This window comes from Rattus norvegicus, chromosome 5, assembly GCF_021556685.1.
Source record: "Rattus norvegicus strain SHRSP/BbbUtx chromosome 5, alternate assembly SHRSP_T2T, whole genome shotgun sequence".
NCBI classification, from domain to species: domain Eukaryota; kingdom Metazoa; phylum Chordata; class Mammalia; order Rodentia; family Muridae; genus Rattus; species Rattus norvegicus.
The window spans coordinates 147,406,881-147,415,514 of record NC_141538.1 but is presented as its reverse complement, the minus strand read 5'-3'; the positions used below and the strand labels follow the sequence as shown (position 1 = coordinate 147,415,514).

The window sequence follows — 8,634 nt, the reverse complement described above, 5'->3', positions numbered from 1 at the left end:
GCGCGCCGCGGGCAACTGCGCAGGCGCCGACCTCAGACACCTCACAACCCGCGCGGCCCCGCGAGAGGGGCTGGGCGGGGCCTGTAGGGCGGGGCCTGCAGGCTGCAGCGAAACCCCGCCTCCTGCGGTCAGGTGGTCCGGCGCAGCCATATTTTTTTGCACAAGCTCCACCCTCCATTCCTTGTCCAGGCATCAGTGGGCTTCTTTGCTAGAAGGGTGTCTTCAGTTCATCCGTAAAAAGTAGACGATCATTGATCAGGTAGTGATTCCCACCGACCCACCGTCCAACATTTCTATTGATGCTAGCCATTAAGTGGGAGGGAATATGTATGGTCACTCATGGAACATCTTCAAAGTGAGACGCACTTCTAGATAAGACAGTTAGGGTCCCCTGTGTACAAGAATAAGATCAAAGTTTTTACTCTCGCATTTGCTGTTTTCTGTCAACTATGAACTTACTCCTAAGCTCTATCTCCCAGGAGTCCGGTTATTCACTGATGGTAGAAAGAGGCCCTCCAATTTCTCCTCCAGAAATACCTTCTTTCAGTCCCTTCCCCAATTTCTCTGACAAAGGACCCTTAGGCTTGGTGATGACAGATAAGCAAAAACCTTCAACAGCAACAAAGCCATGTCAGGATTAGATTTTGGCTGCAACTTAAAGAAACAAAAGAGGGAAGCTTCTGACAGAAAAATTTCTTTCCATGAAAAATATATCCAAAGATTGACCATTCAAGCTTCGGTCTTAAGCTCACCTCATTCTGGTCCATGTTCTGAACAGTGGGAAGAAGAATGTCTTATTTAAGAAGATGGCTTTGGAAGTTCTGTACATTTTTGCTTAAATCTCATTGGTCAAAGCAATCATCTTGACGGATCTCTTTCTTTAAAGTTAAAAATAGTGCCTTGTTATTAATAAGGAGTGGTAGAGTGAAGGCTCATAGTGATTCACTCGCCTAGCATACCCTAGAGAGACGGAGGCAGGAGGAATAGCTCAATGAAGGAACAGATACGATAAGCAGTTGTTGGGGATTTTTTTTTTTTTTCTGACCAATAGTTAAAACCAGATCCACAGCTCTTCAAACTTTTGAGATTTCAACAACAACACGGCAAACAAAGTCCGTTGGAAGAAATGTCCAGTAATGAAAACAGAACAGGGTCTGGTGGCCTAAGAAGAAAATCAAGCAGGTATGATGTCATAGATGCCAAGACAATTTGTTTGCAAAAGGGAGTGGTCAACTGTCAATTGTGACAAATGCTGCTGGGAACCCAAGAGGACTGAAAAAAAATGACCAATGGAATTTATAACACCAAGGAGTTTCGTGCGTGCGTGCGTGCATGTGCATGTTTGTGCATATGTCTGCATGTGTGTGTATGTGTGTGTGCACTCGAGTGTGTATAACAGTTAACAAACATCCCAGATAGCTCCATGGCTTTAATACAGGGTATATTTTCCCACTTGTGAGAACCTGTCATGATGGTATCTCCTTCAGGTCAGTTTGGTTGGATTTAGAATCACCACAGAAACACATCTTTGGTTGTGTCTATAAGAGTGGTTTCCGAATAGCTGAAATGAAGGTGAGTAGGAGCACCGTCCCACGGGCAGAGGCCCTGGGTCTGAGTAGTCATGAGGAAGCTGCTGAACACCAGAGCTGTCTCTGCTTCCTGACTGGATACAATGTAAGCAGGACCTCCTGTGCCAGGACAGCTCCACCATGATGGTCCACGCAAGCTGTCAGCCAAAATAAGCCCTCCCTCCTGCTCCTGCTTTTGTCAACTGCTTTGTCAGAGCAATGAGGAGAGTAATATATTTGCTCCGAGTCAAGGCATTCTCCAAGGCGAGTGATTTATTTAAAAAAAAATTTTGCTCACTCTAGCAACTTCTTCTGGCTATCCTAAAACTCACTCTGTAGACTATTCTGGCTCTGAACTAACAGAGATGCTCCTGCCTCTGCCTCCCATCAGCTGAGATTAAAGTTGTGTCACATCCAGTTGTTTCTTTTACACTTAAGAGATTGGGATCTCAGCTCCATATCTCAACTGCAGACGTTCAGATTGCCCCGCAGAGAAAGGGCTGGAGGCTGCTCATCAACAACTAAAGGCCCCAGCTTCCACTCACAGACTGTTAGCCAGAAGTGGTCACACAGGCCCAGTCCAACTTCAAGAGAGGCTGGAGCAGGTAGGAGAAAGGAGATAAATGTAGGCTGTGTAGCACAGGCAACATTCTTTCTGTCATGACTCCCTCTGGCCATGTTTGTTCTCCTGCCTGTCCTCACCAATTACAGAAGCCCCCAGGAGAGAGGTGGGGAAGAAGACTGCCTTGTTTCTTGGTCAGATTGGGCCAAAGGACAGGGGGAATCCCAACTCTAGCCAGACGTCTTGAGGTGCATCACCGTGTATGGCTGGCAGGAGCAGCTGTTACACTCTAGTTTGCTGTCTGGTGTGTGGTGGTGCATGCCCGTAACCCCAGCAGTGGGGAGTCCAAGTTCTAGGCCAGCCTGGACCATGTGAGACTGTTGAAACAAGAAAATGAGTGATCAAGGGAGGGAGGGAAAGAAAGAAAAAAAGAAGTGAAAGAGAATAAAAAAAGAAAGGAGGAAAAGAATCCCAGCTTGTTGAAAAGTCCAAATGTTTGCCTGTCTTGGGCACAGACTCCCAAACAGAGTCAGCCTCAGTTCCTGAGTGCCACTCAGGGCTTGGGCAGAAAATGGACCTCTTCTAATTGCCACTGGGTTTTGCAGTAGCCCCGTTTTCCAAAGGTTTTCTCCTCTCCTGGATCATCACTGGTGAACAGCGAGACTAAGGCCAGTTCCTTCTGCTTTTTCTTCCCCTTTTCTCCTTTAGAGACTGAGTAGTGACTCAGGCGGATGGCATGAGGGAAAATGGATTCTCACTCATTTGATAAATAGTCATTCTATTTCCTTTGCACAACTCTTTGCCAAAAGCTGGAGTCATAACAGAGCCAGACCTCACAGTTTTCTAGGGGTTACAGACGAGAAAGCAGGCCATCAGAACACTAGGTGACGAAGGCATGGACACAAAGGCTCTGACAGGCCAGTGGAGTGAGTGGGTGGCAGAATTTGCTTGGCGCTTAGGGACTGATTTCACGCAGAAGAGCTCCTGGGGCAAGCTCTCAGTGAGTAAAAGTGGACAAGCTTGTAAGGGGAGGAAAGGAAAATTCCCCAGAAGGAAACACGTAGTGGGAAAGGCAAAGGCATGTACAGTCTGAGGAAGCATGAGCAGCGGGCGTAACTGGACAGAATATTCAAAAGGAAATAACAAGCCAGAATGGAAAGTTCTGTATTATGGTCCTATCAGGTGCCAGAAACAGAAACCTGGTACAAATGACTGGAAGTTGGAAGAGAGAGTTTTGGCCTAAGTAGCCCTGGGAACTATTGGTACCGTGATGGCTTGGCCCAGCTGCATCCAGGAACCCATCCTGCTCCTGCAATCCTCATACATCATCACTTCCTTACATGTCAGTTGATGGTTTTTTTTTGTTACTGGGGCTAAAAACTAAGTCATAAGTCTTCCATTTTAACCAATCCCAAGCTTCCCGCTCAATGCTACCTAGTTTTCCGACTGTTGGGTAGCCATTACCACTGTGCATTTCCCTTCCTTTGCATACACTCCCATTACCTCATCATAAACCCAAAAGCAGTTGGGCCAGTCATGGACAGAGACCTCTGAATTCGTGAGCCAAGATAAAACTCCATCCTTTAAGTTGATTTATCTCAGATTTAAGTCAACACAGTTAGCCTGCAGTGTACAGTTGGTAGGAGGGCAAAGAATTCTCCAGAGTTAAGGAGCTGAGCCATCATGAGAAAAGAAGGGGTACTGGAGACATGGCTCAGCAGTTCAGAGCACTGGCTACCCTTCCAGAGGACCAAGGTCGATTCCCAGCACCCACATGAGTGGTTCACAATCTTGTGTCTCTAGTCCCAGGGGAATCCAATGCCCTCCCTCTTGTGCCTTCCTCGGGCACTGTATATGTGTGGCACATAGACATACATGCAGGCAAAACGCCCATACACATAAAAAAGGTTTTTAAAGGTAGGGCAAGTAAAACATGGAATATGAAATAGTCACCAGAGATAAGTTGGGGCCAGACTACCAGAGTCAGTAGAATACCAGGCTAACGAGCCCAGTCTATTCTGCCTAGACCGTGCAGCAATATTTGGATTAAGAAAAGCCGTACAGGGGGGTTGGGGATTTAGCTCAGTGGTAGAGCGCTTGCCTAGGAAGTGCAAGGCCCTGGGTTCGGTCCCCAGCTCCGGAAAAAAAAAAAAAAAAAAAAAAAAAGAGCACTGACTGCTCTCCCAGAGGTCCTGAGTTCAATTCCCAGCAACCACATGGTAGCTCACAACCATCTGTAATGGGATCCGATGCCCTCTTCTGGTGTGTCTGAAAATAGCTACAGTGTACTCATATACATAAAATAAACCTTTAAAAAAATAAAAAAGAACAGTTATACAAAGTTCCAATCCACAGGCTCCACTGAGACTCTCTACTGCACAATATTAAGGGATACTGGGACTTTATTTTTGTTTTATATTTTGAGACAGGGTCTATGCAGTCTTAGCTGGCCTGGAACTTACTATGTAAACCAGACTAGCCTCAGACTCAGAAATCTACGTGCCTTTGAGTGATGGGACTAGAAGCCTACATTGCCAGATGCTATCTAGCAGAGAGGCCAACTGGGCCAAGCCCTAACTCTGAGTAGGAATTCTCTTCCCTGGTCTCTTGGGACTGGCCTCTGAAGATTACTGGGACCAAGCATCACCTCTCCCCATCGCCATCACCAAGGCTACACATAGGGTGAGAGCATCAAGCCCAATTGCTGGTTAAAGACAGCTTATAGACCATGGGGACAACTCCCACCCGCACCAGACAGACTCAGCTCCTGATTCTATCTCTCCCAACCCAGAAAAACACCTCTTGGAGAGTAACCCTTTGGTTAACTCGACCTACTCCTGTGACCCCTGCGGGGACCACAAACTCCTATTCAAGAGCCACCATGTTCCTCTCTGGCCTGTCTGCTCACCTCATTGTCCAGACCACTGTCTGACATACTTCCATGGACTCAGGTGAACAATATCCTCCCAGTGCACAAATGTAGATGGACCAGTTTGAACCAGTTTGGCATCTTAACGACTTAATAGTATTTCACAGTGGAAGAGTGCACACTGTTGCAGGTGCTAGAATCTGTGTTGTAAAGCAAGGGTCTGTAAATAAACTAACAACCGCTTGCATCCAGTGACCTTGGAACCCAGTCTTCAATGTAATCACCCTGGTGATTAAAGGGCCTGTTGGACTATAACAAACGGCTCTTTTCTTACTGGAGGCTCTGGTTTTGCCTCTCTCTCTCTCTCTCTCTCTCTCTCTCTCTCTCTCTCTCTAGATTTATTTACTTATGTATGTGAACATACTGTCACTCTCTTCAGACACACCAGAAGAGGGCATCGGATCCCATTACAGATGGTTGTGAGCCACCATGTGGTTGGTGGGAATTGAACTCAGGACCTCTGGAAGAGCAGTCAGTGCTCTTAACCACTGAGCCATCTCTCCAGCCCCCATGTCTTGCCTTTCAAGGTTTTCTTTTTATTTTACGCTCATTTATTATGCACTGTTGGGAATCAAGCTCAGGGCTTTATTTTCATGCAGGGCTGGTGTGTTCTGACATTGAGTTAAATCCCCCAGTCATTTAGCCACGTGTGTGTGTGTGTGTGTGTGTATCTCATTGTTATAGCTCAGGCCGAACTTGATCCCACTGTGTGCAACCCACACTGACTTCGAACCTCCGATTCTTCTGCCTCAGTTTCTCAAGTTCTGGGACTATCGATGTATATACAACGAAACTTGGCGGTGAAAACTCATTTTATTTTATTTTATTTTTATATATATTTTAAGATTTATTTAGTTTTTATGTGTGTATTTGCCTGCATGTATGTATGTATGTATATCATATGTGTGCCTGGTGCCCATGGAAGCCAGAAGAGGGTGTCAGATCCCCTGGAAGTGAAGTTACAGAGTGGAGTTAGGGAAGTTGTGAGTCACTCCGTGGGTACCAGAACTGAACCAGGTGGGTCCTCCCCAAGAGTAGCAAGCACTGGAGAGCCAGCTGTCCAGCCTTGTGAAAGCTCATGGAATCAGATGTTACCTGAACACTGGCTGGGCCTCCAGCTCCTTCCTCTGTCTGTACCAGGGAGCTACCTGTGGTGAACCTTACCTTTTCTACGGTCAGACATGGTGAATACATAGTAACCCCAGCCTGGCTCACCTCTCATCTCCTACTCTCCAAAGCTACTGAGAGACCTCTCATCCAACTGGCTATGCTCCTGCTTCTGACCTATGCTCAGATTCCTGCATCCAGCTCCTCACTTCCTGGACTTACAGGCCCTGTCCTGCTTGGTTCAGGCCTATTAAGTATACTGCCTGGAATTTATCCGCAGTTCTTCAACTGGTCTCCTTTGGAAATCCACTGGTTCAGATTGACCCCGTATAGCTCTCATTTACTTCCACGCCCCTTGGCTCTATGTGTGTTGTCTGTTCCCCAGAACTGCCTTGCTAGTTTAGCCCTTCCCATCCCTCTGCATACATCCCGGCCCCCTGCTCTTGGTGCAGTCCCATGCATACATCCCGGCCCCCTGCTCTTGGTGCAGTCCCATGCATACATCCCGGCCCCCTGCTCTTGGTGCAGTCCCATGCATACATCCCGGCCCCCTGCTCTTGGTGCAGTCCCATGCATACATCCCGGCCCCCTGCTCTTGGTGCAGTCCCATGCATACATCCCGGCCCCCTGCTCTTGGTGCAGTCCCATGCATACATCCCGGCCCCCTGCTCTTGGTGCAGTCCCATGCATTCTCTGGCTCATTCTCGTTGTTCTTCAGTCAGACCTCCCTTCCCTGTGTCCCAGATAACAATACAGACAAGCAGGATTTCAACAATACAGATGACCAGTGTCACTTTTCTTAGCAGCCTACTGTTTAAACCTGGACACCTTTGAGAACAAAAGGAATGCTAAGAGGTGCTTTGATTCAACCAAGGTATCCATTGTTTTGTTCCAGGCAAGCTGGTAGGTGTGGTCACACCCGCTATCTTCAACATCACTGTAAAGATGGGCATTTGGTACTCCGGCCATCTCATTTATATGTGTAGGTAGCGCCCGTGAGATGATGATACTCTCCTCACCCTTTTCAGACGGAAGTTGGAGCCTCAGAGAGCTGGAGACTATGGACAACACCATCAGCTGGCAAAAAGACAGTAGAGGAACCCAGATATCTAAATTCCGGGCTGTTCTATATGTATTCCTCCAGTGTCAGGGTCCTGTTGTCTACACATAGAGCATGTGGTTGCCTGAGAAGAGAAGGGAGTGTAGACTTGGAGGCTTACTCGGAGAGGAGGCTCCGGGTGTGTTTGGTGGATAAATGATCCCTTCAAGGTAGAAAAGAAATGGTGTGTTTCATTACAAAATCTGTGCCCCACCCCACCCCACCCCCAGCACTCTAGTTGTTTATCTATTCACCCAGCCACGTCCTCCATTAACATCCATTACGCATCTACTACGTGTCAGTGGAGGGCCCCAGATCACACCTCTCCTAAATATATTTCCTTGCCATATTTCAAGATGGTTATTCTGAGAAACAGTCCACGAAAATAGCTCTGGAAATCTGCTCTTGGGCTGAAGACGGTTCCATCAATCTGCATCAGCAGAAAAAAGCAGCAGGCAAGGGCAGAAGCACTCTCTGAGAGTCCCTGGATCTGCCCAGGAAAGATTCTTAAACCGGAGGTTTAAACAGCAGAGACCGAGAGTACCCTCCCCCCCTCCCCCAGGCAGAGGTGACCACAGGTGGCTGCAATTTGCAGGACAGGCTCTGATCACAGAGCAGCTTCAGTGCTGAAAGCTCTTGGCTTGGGTCCTCACCTCCCTTCATCCAGGAAAGCCCCAAACCCTAGTCGTTTGTGTAACACAAAATGTTTAATAAATGTCAACCACCTGGCCTTTCCCTTATGGCTTACACTTGTTGGCTTTTTCCGCTTGTATACGTGTGTGTGTGTGTGTGTGTGTGTGTGTGTGTGTGTGTGTGTGTGAGAGAGAGAGAGAGAGAGAGAGAGAGAGAGAGAGAGAGAGAGAGAGAGAGAGAGAGGACTGAACCCAGGTCCTCACCACCAACAGGTTTTGCTTGCCTTTTCCCCTTAGATGTGCTGGTAGATGCTTGCATGCCACGGTGTGCGCGTGGAGGTCTGAGGAAGAGTCGGTTCTCTCCTTCCTTTATGTGGTCTGGAGAGCCAGACTCAGGTTGTCAGCTTGACAGTAGATGCCTTTATCAGCTGAGCCATCTCGCCAGCCCTGCTCTTTCTCTTTCAGTCTACCTACTGTTGGCTCATTAATGCATCTCCAGAGTGAGGAGAAAATATAAAACCTTCTACAGACGCAGCGTGCTGCTGTTACAACGATGGATAGAGGAAACGCACGCCCCTCCCCCCTTCGAGGGACTTACATTCCAAGCAGAAACCCGTTCAGCAACAGTCACACAAATAAACCTAATTACAAGTCAGAATGAACGCAAAGGAGGGAAGCTAGTGGCTTAAATATTTAATACGTTGAATAAAAACGAGATACATATTTCGTAATAAATG

At 47.4% G+C, this 8,634-nt stretch overlaps 1 long non-coding RNA gene across 2 annotated transcripts; it reads left to right on the top strand.

Moving 5' to 3' along the window:
• Positions 1 to 176: 176 nt before the first annotated feature.
• On the top strand, positions 177 to 8,633 carry LOC102551249 (uncharacterized). 2 transcript variants are annotated; one of them, XR_015621144.1, is made up of 3 exons: positions 177 to 259; positions 1,052 to 1,182; positions 8,363 to 8,633. It is a non-coding gene; the product is annotated as an uncharacterized LOC102551249 (long non-coding RNA). The 2 variants fall into 2 exon arrangements; XR_015621143.1 differs by lacking the exon at positions 8,363 to 8,633 and adding an exon at positions 7,195 to 8,005.
• The last annotated feature ends 1 nt before the right edge of the window (position 8,634 follows it).